The sequence below is a fragment of the Sapajus apella genome, unplaced genomic scaffold, assembly GCF_009761245.1.
Source record: "Sapajus apella isolate SASKATOON/1434 unplaced genomic scaffold, GSC_monkey_1.0 scaffold44, whole genome shotgun sequence".
In the NCBI taxonomy this organism is placed as follows: domain Eukaryota; kingdom Metazoa; phylum Chordata; class Mammalia; order Primates; family Cebidae; genus Sapajus; species Sapajus apella.
Genome location: NW_022436984.1, coordinates 3,428,539 through 3,443,593, shown reverse-complemented (window position 1 = coordinate 3,443,593; position 15,055 = coordinate 3,428,539). Strand labels below are relative to the sequence as shown.

The 15,055-nt window shown below is 42.0% G+C and overlaps 1 protein-coding gene and 1 long non-coding RNA gene across 2 annotated transcripts in view; one reads left to right on the top strand and one right to left on the bottom strand.

Annotated features, from left to right (window-relative positions):
* The window catches only part of ALK (ALK receptor tyrosine kinase), a 756,557-nt gene that overhangs the window by 183,458 nt on the left and 558,044 nt on the right, over window positions 1-15,055 (top strand). The gene's annotated exons all lie outside the window — the stretch shown is intronic.
* LOC116524109 overlaps window positions 134-15,055 on the bottom strand; it is a 29,301-nt gene continuing 14,379 nt past the window's right edge. Inside the window, exon 3 of the long non-coding RNA XR_004257180.1 lies at window positions 134-797. This is a non-coding gene — a long non-coding RNA (uncharacterized LOC116524109). The remainder of the gene's footprint in view (window positions 798-15,055) is intronic.

Genomic DNA, 15,055 nt, shown 5'->3' with positions numbered 1-15,055 from the left:
ACTAATATGAAAATAGGAAAAGGTGGAAGATTTAGGTATTTTACATTGTAGGCCTAAGTTTGCATGCAGTGGCACAGAAACACAATGTTCTCTGAGAGCCTTCTCTGCAAGTTTTCAATTAAAGAAAACATGGTCTAAGCATTTTTTTTTTTTATTTTGGTGGGAGATTTTAAGTATCTCAAGACTTCCATGTGAACCATAAAATGGGCTTGGTCGGAGCCTTACAGGCCTGTCCTGATCCAATTGTCTAGCAGTTCTCACAGAATCCTCATTAGAACCTATGCCCCGAAGTGGTCTGCAATCCTGGGGGCCCATTTAACACCTGCAGTTCTCTTAAAGTTTAAACAAAGACTGGCAGGCTGGAGGCTAACAGAGTTTTAAGCCCCCATCTGTTGAGTGGTTTCTGGCAGATGGTCTCCAAAAGATGCTGTGTGTTTTATCATTTCAGTTTCTTCTGAAGAGGGATTTAAAATCAATTTAGGGGTCATGTTCAGTGACTGTCAAAAGTACAGGCTCCACGTCAAACAGGAATCCATCCTCAGGGGCTCACTAATGACAAAGGGAAAGCGATAGGTGCTGTTCTGGAGGATTCTTGTTCTCATCTCCTTCCTTTGCGGAGGGGATGGCTCTTCTTTTGAAGTCTGTTGCTTCCTTCACTTAGCCTTTAATTTTATACCACCAAGGTGAGTGCTGCTCTGTCTTATGTAGGCAACTGACTGTGGTGAGCGAGACTTCCCTGATGAGCAAAGGCCAGCCTGAAAAGATTGCTTCCAGGTTTCCAGGGTGGATATCATACTCTAAATGAAACAGAGGAAATTCTAATTAAGAGAAACTTCTGGGTAAGCTCTGGCGGGAAGAAGAAATGAAAGATTGTAGAGGCTTTAGAGATCTCAGCTAGCTTACGCATTATCAGTGTGGAAAAATGGATTGTCGTTTTATCCATGCCCACTCCTACCCATGGGTAGGGAAATCATGAAACTCAATGTCAGAAAAAGTAAATACCAAGAGCCCAGAAAGAGCACAACTTGTTTTTCTTGGGCTGTTTAAGGCCGCTGAGACTGAGTTGTATCACTGGGATTTTGGGGTTTTTCTCGTCGACTGCCTAGAGCCTGGCCATTATTGTGATATTTGGCTAAGAAGTTGCCAAAGTACAAGGAGTGTTGGTCATTATGAGTCCCTCACTGAAAGGTGGCTGGTACCTGAAGGGCCTTGCTCATCGGTGGCCTTTGCAGCTGTCATTTTGATAGGGGCTGCAGCTGTGTGTAGGGAAGGCTCTTGCTCTGGGCTGCTCTAGGTGTCTTAGAATAACAGAAAGAAGGGAATAAGCTCTTCGGGTTTAGTCCCAGTTTGGATTGCAATCTAAGGCATCCTTGCTCACCTGGCTAGAATGAGAGAACAAGTGAGGTTTGGCATGCCGGAGTCTCCTGCCGGGGGTTCCCTGGCCCTGAGCTGCGGTTGCTGGCTTCTGTTGGTTAGATCATTGGACTAATGGGTCAGTGTCTAGTGTTGGATCCCTGGTTAGGTGGAGAATCTAACATACAGATATAAAGATATATTTGTGAGCAAAATAAATGCTGTCATTGTTTGTTTGTTTGTTTGTTTGTGAGACAGAGTCTCATTCTGTCGCCCGGGCCGGAGCGCGGTGGCGCGATCTTGCCTCTCTGCAGCCTCTGCCTCCCAGGTTCAAGCAATTCTCCTGCCTCAGCCTCCCGGGCAGCTGGGACTACAGGCGCATGCCACCATGCCCAGATAATTTTTCGTATTTTTAGTAGAGATGTGGTTTCTGAAATCAAAGCCAGGAAGAAACTTGGCAATCAATTGGCCTAGCCCTTTTCTATTATGAATGCAGAAACTGAGGCCCACAGCCATGAAGTTCTTTTCCCACAGCCTGTAACAGAGGCAGGGCTGCCCATCCCTTCACTCAACTCCAGCTCAGGTCTCAGTCCAGGTCAAGCCACCTATGAACTCGGCCCTTGGTCACAAGGGTGTTCAGAGGAGAGCTTAGCACCATTCGCCCATACCTACGGTGGGAAAAGCAGTGTAGAGTGCTTGCCCTGCAGATGCTTGTCAGCAAGCCTGCCTTAGAGTTAAGATAGCATCTCACCTAATGGAGCTGTCCCTACATTTTCCCTCCAGAAAGAGGGCCTTGGACAAGATGAAGCTCCCTGCCCTGTTCATCTGCCGTCACGCAGGCCCTGCTTGAGGTAAGGCTGAATAGAAGTAAAGGCCGTCTTGAGTTAGAGATGGTCTCTGTTCGCAGGGAGGCCCTGTCGGCAGTAAAGCTGTTGGTGCGATGGAGGCCAAGATGCTCACTGATATGGGAGGCAGAGTTCAGGTTTCATGATTGAAATGTTCAGATCTGTTCATGGGTGATTGAAACCTTCTCGGTCCCAGCACTTTGGGTGAGTGATTACCTCTCCCCAGCTCCTCTTCTAGACCCCATTTGGACCCTAGTCATGTAACTGCCAGGCCTTTATCCACTAGGGCCCTCTGAAGCTGCAGCTTGGATTCCATGTCAGAGTCTATCTATGTGGCACCTTCAACTTGCCCTGGAGATGTTTGTAAGGAAATGGAGGCCAAAGAGGTTTTTGTCTTGGAAGAACCATCATAGACTCTCTACTTCTAAGAGAGGCGTTGAGCTTGGTTGCTGTCAGCTTCTCATTGACTAGCTGATGTCACCCGGGGAGACATGGGTTGTTCACTTCAGCAACCAAGCTGCTCAACTTCAAAGCTCAGAATGGATCTGACCTGTTTTCCGGATTGCGTTCTGTGAAGATTGATTCGCTTCCGTGTGCAGATTCTGTAAATTTATTTTATTTTAATACATACTATGTTTTAGAGCAGTTTTAGGTTCACAGCAAAATTAAGTGGAAGGTACCAAATTCCTCATATGTCCCCTGCTCGCGCAGTGCATAGCTCCCCCACTGTCAACATCCCACACCAGTGTGGTCTAATTTGTACCAATAGACAGACCTATGCTGACACAGCATTGTCACCTAAAGTCTATCGTTCACATTAGGGTTCACTTTGGGTGTTGTACATTCACCATTATGGTATCATAGAGAGCAGTTTCACTGCTCCCCAAATCCTCTGTGGTCCACCTGTTCATCTGCCCCACACCCTACCCCTAACCCCTGGCAACCATTGATGTTTCTCCTGTCTGTAGCTTTCCCATTTCTAGGAGGTCATACGATTGGAATTATACAATCTCTCGTCTCTTGAGATGGGCATCTTTCACTTAGTAATATGCATATAAGTATCTTCCATGTCTTTCATGGCTTGGTACATTTCTCTTTTTTTTTTTTTTAATTTTTTTTTTTTTTCTGAGACAGAGCCTCACTCTGTGGCCCAGGCTGGCATGCAGTGAGTGGCACAGTCACTGCTCACTGCGACCTCTGCCTCCCGGGTCTAAGTGATTTTCCTGCCTCAGCCTCCAGAGTAGCTGAGATTATGGGCAGGCACCACCACGCCAGCTAATTTTTGTGTTTTTAATAGAGATAGGATTTCAACATGTTGGTCATGCTGGTCTCCAACTCCTGGCCTTAAATGATCTGCCCATCTCAGCATCCCAAAGTGCTGGGATTATAGATGTGAGCCACTGCTCCTGGCCTGATAGCACATTGCGTTTTAGTGCTGAATGACATCCCATTATCAGGAGGTACCACAATTAAATACATTTTTAAAAATCAAGTACTCTATATTAGTATGATTTGTCTGTTTCACTTGACACTTAATATTGACACTATTCATAACCATTTAGAATCTAATGCTTTCCCTTGTTTTTAATATGTTTCTTTCAGTAGTCCTGTGAAGCAGATAGGAATTGTCATGGTCCAAAGAGAAGAGAACATGAGGACAAATAACAGTGTCTTTCTGTCTGCCTGTCCCTTTGTCTAACTTTCCTCTGTATGACTGTCCTTGTGTCTGTCTTTCTGACTGCCCTCTATTTGTCTCAGTGACTGACTGTCCATCTCGTTCTCCCTTTTTGCCTGTCTTCCCTTCTCTCATCCCTTCCTTCTTTCTTTTTTCATTGAATAAATATCTGGTCTCCTATTATATAGAAAGCATTATTTTTGTTAATTCGCAAAGTTGATAGAGCTCTGTTGTACCTGTGTGGAGCATAATAGTCAAATAAACTGGCCCTGCCTAGTTGGGAACAGAAAACTTCTCAATGTCAGAAGAGACTTGAACCAACAGCCCCAGACCTCACATCAGAGTGCAGTGGCTCTCTGACGTTCTACTAAACTAGCGAATGAATATGTATGAGGTAGGCATTCAATAAATGTTTGTTGAATTGAATGCAATAAAAATGATAAAAGTGACATTACAAGTGTATTTTTAAAGTCTTCATTACATGTACTGGAAGGTGTTTTTGGCATTGTATCTACATTTCTAGTTACATCCTTAGTGCCTGGCACATGTGAGAGCATTCCTCATACTGCTGTGGTGTGTATCACTGGCTGTAGAGTCAAAACCCATGCTTGCCTCTAATTACTAGATTCTAACGAGGGTTGGGGAGTAAACTCACGTTGAAACAGCCGTTGCTATGTTCTTGGTATTCACAACCTCATAAAATCTTTTAACAATAATATAAAGCAGAATTTTCTTCTTCATCCAATTTTGTAACAGATGAGAAAAATGAGGCTCAAATATATTAATCTGCCTCAGTTATATGCCTTGTAAGTGGTACAATGGAAATGTAAATCCAAGTTTATCAAATTTCACAAACCATATAACTATGTTCTTTTTTTCTTTTTTAAGAGAGACTGTCTTGCCCTGTTGCCCAGGCTATAGTACAGTGACATGATCATATCTCACTGCAGCCTCAAACTCCTGGGCTCAAGTGGTCTCCCTGCTTCAGCCTCCTGAGTAGCTGGAACTACCAATATGTGTCACCATGCCTGGCTATTTTTAAAAAATGTTTTTGAAGGATCTCACTATGTTACCCAGACTCGTCTTGAACTCCTGGCCTCAAGCGATCACCCTACTTTGGCTTCACAGAGCACTGGGATTACATGCATGAGCTACCTACCATGCCTAGTTAGTATAATAATGTTCTTTTTTCCCTTTTCTGCACATCTTTGAAATCATATGTCCCAGAAATTATTGTTTTGCTATTTTTGGATTTGGATTGTCAGTAGCAAATATCCTTGTGTGTTCTGACTATGGTTTCATTCTGAGTTTCATGAAACTGTAAGCATAAAACTCTGAATCACCAAGCAGAGCAAATGGCTCATGGCATAGTGTTCCTATCATGCTTCAGCTTTAAGTTGAGGCTACTCTAATTGATTCAGTCTCCGTAGAGGGTACACAAGTCTCCTTTCAGTAGTCCTTGTTTGAAATTTCAGTTCTTCATTTGACTGTCTTTTCCCAGATTGAGAAACCCTAAAATCCACATTCAAAACACATCTCATATTTCTCTTGGTCCTAAAAACCCAGGCAGACTTCTCTAAATATGAGCAGAGATGGATTCATGGGCTGTGTTATCACCACCCAGTAAGTTCTGGAGTGACAACAAAGTTGTAGATGGTGGCATAAGTTAGGGAATTTTCCCAGTGGGCTCATAAGCTAAATTATGCCATCAAGACATAAATGTGGAAGGCCACTTTATGATAAAAAGTAATGATACATACAATATGAGCATGATTCTTCTGTAAAAGTAGCGTGCAAATTTGTAATATGTCATTTACTTTTCAAGCGTCCATTTGGTCCTTCTCTTTCTATTGATATGGACTCCAAGCTCCATGAGGGCTGGGACTCAGTTTTGTGTGACTAGGTGCAGAATTTAGTTACGGTGCAAGAACAGAGCAAGGGCTCAGGTAGTATTAGATGGATAATCGAATGAATATAATATAACATGATCTCCCTGACCTGAGGAATATGAAAAGCTACTGTCAAAGCCATCTTTCTAGCTTGCTGTTGATGTTCTCTACCCTTTTTCGCTTCTCTCATACTAGGATCTGGGTTTCAAGGCTCAAATTAGGTCCCCCAGGCTTGCATTTTTGCTCTTTCTGTCTCTTGTGCCTGTTGTTCTCCCTCTCACCTTGGCTCAGCTGTCCTCACCATGACCTCACTATTCTTCCAAGATCTAACTTCAACTACAACTCAAGCCATTTTCCACCCTCCATGCAGGCACATGTGTTATTCTGAGGAATCATCCCAAAATGTTTCCTAGTGGTGGAGACTCAGGGAGGATTATGTAAAAGGAAGCAGACACCAGGTTGGGAAGGATGGTGGAGATAATGCTTCCCAGTGGACACTCCTTTTCTGGGCAAGCCACGTTCATGGCAGATGTCTCTACCACCTGCTTGTTGTACTCTGGACTCGCTAGTTTGAAGGTTCTTTTCTAAAACAATGCAAGAAATGAATGCAAAATTATCACTGTGCTTTGCCCACTGTGGAGCCCAGGGGAATCACTGCTGCCCACAGCCAAGGGATTTTGCTTCTTGTGGTGTCACTTAAGATTGGAATTAGCATCTTCTTAGCTGCCATGCTGCACTGCTAGCTATATAGAGCTGGGGCAATCACACATTCAGATCCATTTTGTTTGTTTGTTTGGTGGTTGTTTTTAACATGAAATGTTGTAAAATCAGCACCAACTGTGGTTTTCCAGAACACATTCTATAGTTGCATAGAGAAGTTTTACATTTGTTTTTTCAAAAGTAATTCACATTCATCAGAACATAATGAAAAAATACAAATATAACTAAACTACCTATAATTGCATCATGCACAGATTTCTACCCCTAAAATTTTCATGTATAGCCTCATGTATCTCTAGCTGGCACCTACATATTTTCACATTAGGATTACATTGTTTATATTGTTTTATAACTTGCCTTTTAACATTACCATGTTTGTAAAAATACTTCTGCATCAACACATAAATTTCTACAAAACCTTTTACTGGATGAGATTTTATTTTAAGGATGCCCACAGTATATTCAGCCTATCACCCACTGTTAAACATCTGATTCTTTCTAATCTTTAGTGTCACCAAGTACTGGAACAAGGAATCATCACTGGGTCTAAATATTTGTGACCATTCTCAGTTACTTACCTGGGATATTCCTAGAGTCAAAATTAGCAATTCAATTAATAAAACATATTTTAAAACTTCTAATACATAAACAAGTGATACTGGAAATTTTAACAAGTATTAAATTTCATCCTGTGTATGGCTTAGGTAATTATAAATGTTGACTATTTTCTGCGATGTTAGTTATCACTACAAATTCAATAAGCATTTTTTCCATGTCTTGCCATTGATTTTTAAAAAGTGTTTAGAAAGAGAAAATCACTCATTCTATAAATATTTGCCAAAAGTCAATGCTACATAAGGCACTGTGCTAGATACTGGGGTCAGGAAAGTATAAATTCAAGAGTGTATAAGCCTTAATCCTGGTCCTCTTTTTATTTACTTAGTATGGAAAACATTGCTTCATTAATAAATAATTCTAAGTATTATTTTTATTAAATTTATTTCCTTGTTTCCATTTTTTAATGTACTAAAATATGAGTTACTTTGTCAAATTTTAAAATACACTGTCAAAATGGAAATAAGGGTAATTTGGCATGAACATGACTTACTTTATTTCCACTCTGGATTTTTAAAAAATGACACATGCTTATTTTAGTACATTAGAAAAATTCAGAAAAGTATAAAGAAGAAAATAAATGACTCATAACCAGACCATTCAAAGGCAATTACTGTTAATTGGTATATTTTCTTCCAGCCATTTTCTTCGTATATTTTTCACACAGCTAGATCATACTATATATGTAATTTTCCAAGCATATAATGTAAATATTTCCCTATTTTATCAAAAACCCTTTGAAAACATAATCTCTAATGGCTCCATAATATTCCATCATGGAAATGAATTACATATATAGAGTTTGATCATTGATAGTAAAAGCTCTGGAGTAAGACTGCCTGTGCTCTAATTCTGATGCTATCATGGGCTGGCTTGGTATCTTTATAAGTGTATTAGTCCATTCTCATGCTGCTATAAAGAGCTGACCCAGACTGAGTAATTTATAAAGGAAAGAGGTTTAATTGACTCAGTTCTGCAAGGCTGAGGAAGCCTCAGGAAATTTACAATCATGGTGGAGGGTAGGTAAACATGTCCTTATTCACAAGGCAGCAGGAGAGAGAAGTGCCAAGCAAAGAGGGGAAAGTCCCTTATGAAACCATCAGATCTCATGAGAACCCACTCACTATCATGAGAACAGCAGCATGGGGGTCACTGGCCCATGATTCAGTTACCCCCACTGGGTCCTCCCCTGACATGTGGAGATTATAGGAACTACAATTCAAGATGAGATTTGGGTGGGGACATGGTCAAACCATATCAATAAGGAATACATGAGATAATTCAAGTAAAGCTTAATCCAGCACCTAGTACATAATGAGTATGAAATAATAATTATTATTGTTACTACTACTCTTACTATTATTTTCAAATCATTTAACCTATTGCTAGATATTTAAATTGTTTCCAATCAAGATAGCATTTATTATTATAAAATTACTGAAGGCTATGATTGTTTACAAACACTTTTGTAACTTTTGAATATTTTCTTAGGAGAGAATAAAAGTCAAAAGTATGAACAGTCTTAAATATTGCCAAAATTAGTTATCTGTTCTTATCTACAGGAGAGTGTTGTTATTCTAAACGGGAGAATGGTATACCCAAATCAGATCCCTCTTGGGGACTTCTCTTGTCTTCTCCTCTCCTTACCCATTTCCTTTCTCCCTGCAACCCCCAGATGACATATGAGAATCAGAGTCTCTGGGGCATTTGAAACTTGTACCCTTTTAATTTCTTCATAAGCAAAATGGGAATACCAATGTCTATTTCATAGGGTTGTTGTAATAAAAAAAATAAAATTATCCATGTACATAGAAATTTACACATACTCATTGTTAGCCATTATTACATCATTATTAAAAAGCATTACATTTACAATTCATACTTCTACCAGGATATATAAGGTCATCTATCTCATTGCCCTCATCTGTGCTGAGCATAATTATTTTAAAATGTATTTTAAATTGTATTTAAATTATTAAAATGTCTATTAAATTTATTTAAATTATTAAAATTATTTTAAATATTTTCTAATTCAATAAGTGAAAAGTAGTATTCCAGTATTGTAATTTGCTTTTCTTTGATTACTGTTAGAGTTGAGATTTTTTTCAAGTATTTATTAGCCATTGATATTTGGATATATGTGTGTGTGTGTGTGTGTGTGTGTGTGTGTGTGTGTGTCTGTTTCAGAAAGAGAGAGAGAGAGATTAGGATCTATATTTATTTTTACAGGTGTCTTTGTTTTGTAATTATTTTTGTTTTTGAGCATGGGGGAAGAGATTGCTCATTTGATAGTAAAGATATTATCCTTAGTCTGACCATGTCTTATTCCTACTGAACTAGTTTCATCTCCCTATGATCAATATATATTCTAAAGGCTTCCATGTCATCTGATTAATTATCTGTTTTAGAATTTTGTCCAAGAGCGCTGTTAAACTTATAGGCCTATGGTCCCTGAACTTCATTTTTCTTTTCATGTCAAAAAAATCTGAAAACATTAGCCAGTTTCTTCTCTTTGGGACATCATGACATCTCCATGATTGCTGAGAGCAGATGGGGATGGAGATGGTCTGCAGCACCTTTTATTGAGACTTGAACATGGTTGAGGAATAATGAATATAAAGAGCACAGATTACACAATTGCCAAGTCAATGAACCTTGGACACATGGCTAGAAGGAGGCTGAGTCCTGGGCCCAGTGTTGGATCTCTGCCCTGTCCCCTGCTTGTCCTCCAAGTCCTCTCCTTGGGCCCCTAATTTGTTTATCCATGCCTCAGTTCTCACTTTGGGAAACTGATGCTTTGCTGGCTCCCAGACTGACAGCCTTTGTAAGTATTAAAAGCAACTCCAAGTTCAGGCCATCTACTGTTGGCCCCTCTGATGTTGGCCAGTGGTCTGCCAGGATCTACAGACCACAGGTTCAGTAAGCCCAAGCTCCCATGGCCACTTTTTCCAAGACAGCCCCTCCAGCCCCTCCTGTCACTGCCTGCACAGCCCGGAAAACCTGCTGGATCCCCGTGGGTGTTTCTGGATTGCAGATCTTCCCCTCCTGCCTACAAAGTGTATGTTTCCCTCCTACGGGTCACATGACTCTTTCCTGAAGTTTTAAAACTCAGACCTCTCAATGGCTGGGACCACATTTTGCCCAGCATTTTCTTTATTTTTTATAATAGTAATATAAATCACATTGACTGAACACTTACTGTAGGCTAGGCATTGTGCGAAGTGCTTCATAAGCACCCTCTCATGGCATCTTCAAGGCAAGCATGTAAGGTTGCTTCCATTACTGTCCTGATGTCACACAACAGGAAAGTGAAGCTTAAAGAAGTTAGATCATTTGCCTGAAGTCACATAGGTGCTAGTAGGTGGTGGAACAGTGAGTTGAGTTCAGGCCAGCCTGACATCTAAGCCCATGATCTCAACTCCAAGACAACATGGTATCATCTGGGATTCCACATCTTGCCTCCTTTTCTCTTAACCTAGTTTGTAGCCCCTTTTATACATTCTGTATCTCTTGCCACAGATCTATGTTAAACAAGGACATTTCAAAGCTGTAAGAAGACCTGGCTGCCATTTCATTCTGCTTGGTGATACCAGGTTTTTCCTCCCTGATCCTGCCACACATCACGTCTGATTTCCAGGGAGAATGGCTGGGTTGCTCTTCTTCAGTGCCCCGCCTTCAGGGAGGGTGCCCCAACAGCCAATCGTGTATCTTGCTCTTAGGTGTCATGTGTCCTATTTGCTCTGAGTGGATTTCCTTCTACTTACTCCTAGCAGCCTTCCACCCCACCGGAAGCCTGCTTCATATTCTAATGCTTCTCTCTGTTCGTCTTATATTCACTCCACTTACATCAATTCATGAAGGTCAGGAACTCAAAGTCTTTATCTTTGGGGTTTCCCTTAGTCTATTCAGGCTGCTTGAAAAGCCTATAGAGAGGATAGCTTAAAAACAACAGAAGTTTATTGTTCACAGTCCTAGAGATGGGGAAGTCCAAGATCAAGGTGCCAGCAGATTAAGTGTCTGGTGAGGGCCTGTTTCCTGGTTCATGGACAGTGCCTTCTTTCTGTGTCCTCACATGGTGGAAGGGTGAAGGCTCTTTTTGGGGCCTCTTTTATGTGGACACCAATCCCATTTATGAGAACTCTGCCAAAAGCCCTGCCTCTCAAAGGCCTCACCTCCTAATACCATCACAATGGGGAGTGGGTTTCAATATGTGAATTTTGGGGGAGCCATAAACATTCAGTCCACAGCATTCCCTAACAGTCAGCAACCCATAAACATGTCTTCCCCAAGTCTTTTCACCTCAAGGATGAGTTAAACCTAGTATAGATATCATTGCTACTTACCTCAGGCAGGAAAACTGCACAGTTCTACAAGTGTGGACAGTGAGGAAGCCATGGCTGGAACTTCTGGAGTTTGTGACAATAGTTCTTGGCTCCCCCTGCCCATTTCAGAGCCTGGGACCCCAGGGTAGGTGGAAAAGTTACTTTTGTATCTTATTTTAGTTCTCTCTCATATTCTGGCTACAGTGACTTCTTGGCAGTGGCAGATTTAATAGTCCCAGTTTCTACTATTTGCAAGGGACTCCAAATTACATGATATGTAATAAATTGTCATTTTGCTGAGATAAGAATTTGAGAAATCTCATGCTATGAGGCTGGGTTTGGTTATGAGTCACTCAGTGAATGATTTACTGTTTTCTGCCTATTGTGGCAATGCATTTTATGGAGGTGATGATATGTTACAGCAATATTCTTGAAGATGAGGATTCCAGAAGTCTCTGGATGCATCCTGTACAAATGACCAAGGTTTACCCCGTGTCCAAGGCCCAGGGCAAAGTGAAGACTCCTCTCCTCCCCTCCCACTGCTGAGTGAGAAATTAACAGAGAATTGACCTCATCTTCCTACAACACCTTTATAGGTCACTGACAGAAACTCCCAAGGAGTCAAGGGTGTTTTTTGTGCACAATTATAACAGATAGATGTAATATTATCCAATTAGCCCATGGTTCATTCACTTGCTCCAAATATCTTTAATGTCTATTTCTGACTGCTTTTCTTGGGCCGGATTGCTATTGTCCAAATGAAAATATAAATTTGGTTTACATTTGGAGATATTAGCAGGTTTGAGGAAATATTTTCATTTTCCATCCAGAGGTTTAATGTAAGTGCTCCCTGAGTGTGACCTACCTGTATCTAATATAATCATTAATTCAACAGGCCAGAAGGTTTAGTTTCTGTAATACCTGTTGCCAGCGGCCCATCATGTCCTGATGCTGCCCAGAATCTCCAGTGACAGAAAGACCCTGGAAGTCTTGTGGAGATAGAGTGCCACTTGCAGAAGGAGTCCATTATCTTGAAAGCCGCTCCTGGAGTCATTGCCAAAAGCAATTTCTCAGAGTTTATGCTCAAACCTTGGAAGGCTTCTCCTGACACCATGATTGAAGGAGACATGGAGGGAGCTGAGCCATCTCGGCCAGCAAATGTCACTAGTCACGATGAGCCCCTAATCCTGATGGGACTTCTGATAAGACGCTCGTATGATGACAGATGAGGCTACTCACAGCAGTTTAACTCAGTCATTTGTAATCATTACATTTTGGCCATTCAGTAACCATCCTGTGAAATTATTTTCTGAATTTCTCTGAGTAGAGAAGGGAGCCAAGTTTGACTCCTTTTCTTTAGGGAAGCCTCTTGACAGTTATAAATGCTTTGAGGAAACTTTCTGAGGTGCACTCAGATCAAACTTCAAAGGCCTTGCCCATGTCACCGGGTTTGTTTGAATGGTGACACAGTGTTGGCTATAAGCACCAGGAACTTTCTGAGGCCAAGATCTCTATTGCTGTGTGGAAATGTCCCTGGGGCAAGATGCAGGGTGACAGCGTACCCTGCTGCTTCTCACTGTGTGACTGTGGCCACATCTCCTGACCCAGAGTTTCCTTCTCCAGCAGTAAGCTGCGGTCCCATGTGTTCTGGCCAACAGGTGTGCAGAGACACTGACCCACGGAGCCTGTCCACATGCTGGCAGGCTAGGCCAGGCCAGGAGTGCAGAAGCCCTCACGCCAGTCGCATTTTACTGCAAGCAACCTTAGCTGTTTAGTCCAGTGGATCGTATACGTATTGTCATTTTCTGTGTGTATCATGGTATGCAAAAAGATTAGGAAGCACTGACTTCATCTCTCTGATTTTTGTTTTCCTCCTGTGTAAGTTGGGATTTGTTTTTCTTATCTTGTTAAACCTTTATGAGGATCAAAGGCTTAAATGAAAGGGCTTTGGGAGCCCATATATTTGTGGGGTGTGTCACTGGCCACAGAGATAGAACTCTATCCCTCTATCTCTGGTTTACTTTCATTGGCTGTTCCTTTGACAATGAGTGGAATTCCACTTTTTTTAGCCTTTCCAAGTCATAAAATCAATGTACTGCACCTACTATTTAGGTTCAAGCACTTACATAACACTATCATTCTATATAGTCTTTGACCCTTATGGCTTCTGCAAGGTGCCTACCAGAGCCGAATCTGCGTACCCCTCTGTGTACTCGTGCTGAGGATACACACACACCACTGTGTATCTGCCTCCTCCTGGTCTACCCTGCACTCGCATCCCAGCAGCTCCCAAACCCCCGCGGGCCTGTCCTTCCTGAGGACAGCCTTTGCTTTCTCCAAGCCTGTGCTGCATTTAAGGGCAGGTCCTTGCCTGGGGCCGAGGACATCTGAGTTGCCATGATTTCAGCATCTGTGTGCCAGGGTGCAAGCTGCTTTGGTGGTTTACAAGAACGACTTCCCCTCTCTGCCCTGTAGACAAATCTCATGGGTGCAGAGGAACGCTCTCCTCCCCTTCCCCTCAATATACTTCTCAGCCAAGTGCTGTCTTGTTAAGTGGATGAAAACTGAGTCACAAACCAATATACCATAAAGTGTTAACACTGGCTTCTCTGGATGCTGGAGGTATGGGTGATATTTATTTTCTCCTTTAGACCTTCTTGATTTTTTTCAGATTTTCTATAGTAAAACCGAAAGTGTATTTTAAATTATATTCTAAAAGATGCACTCAAGATGTGCTGCATGAAGGCAAATAACAGCTTCAACATTCCTTCACACTTGCTAGCTCCAAATTACTGCCTCTGCCTTCAGAGCCCCGCGATTTGGAGGGGTGGGAGCTGCGAGGGAGTGGGGAGGAGGCTGCAATGTGGGCCATTGAATTTCCTCTTTTTAGACATCGCTGTGGCAGCTAATTCCAGGGTGCTCATCTGTATGGTGGCAGCGTGACTTTCATGTTTTCCCCAAGGTGTTTTATGGCCTTTTCACAGTGGTACTTTGAATAACTTTCTCTCGGTAACTTCCAGACAGTGAAAAATATCAGATGATTTCTCTTTCCCCCTCCACGTTTCTTCCTTTCTTTGTTGCAGCTCCATTCCTTAATAGGAGTCTCCTTACTGTCTCTTCCTTCTCCTTCCTCCCTCTTCTTTTCTCTCTCTCTCTGCTCCCCCCTTCCCTCTTTGCCTCTCTTCACCTCATTTTTAAAGCAAAGTGAAGAGAGAGGCTCTGACTTTGCGGGCCCAGGCCATGGGAAAGGGCAGGGAAGGCAAGCCAGGGCTTATCAGTGAGACCTGGATGTCTGCAAGAAGAGTTGCTGGGGCAGTTTCAATCCTTCCCTTTTCCAGAAGGCAATTCAGATTTCAGAGCAAAGGGGAGGCTGAGGTTTTGGTGGCTGGATTCCAGCTCCCCTCTCTGCAGGAAAGTTGGCCAACAGACTGAGCATCCAAGAAAAGGAGGGAGGGTCCCTGGCAAGTCAGATCAGTCCTGTCACAGGGCAGAGCCAATTTAGGTAGCAGTTTTAGGTGGCCTTCTAGGCTGATCTGGAGGGATCTGTCATCCTTAGGAGAAGGCAGCAGTCATCTGTAATCTGGTCGCTCTTTCTGCTGTGTTTAACTCTACGTCCTTGTTCTCCATTGCAGTCAA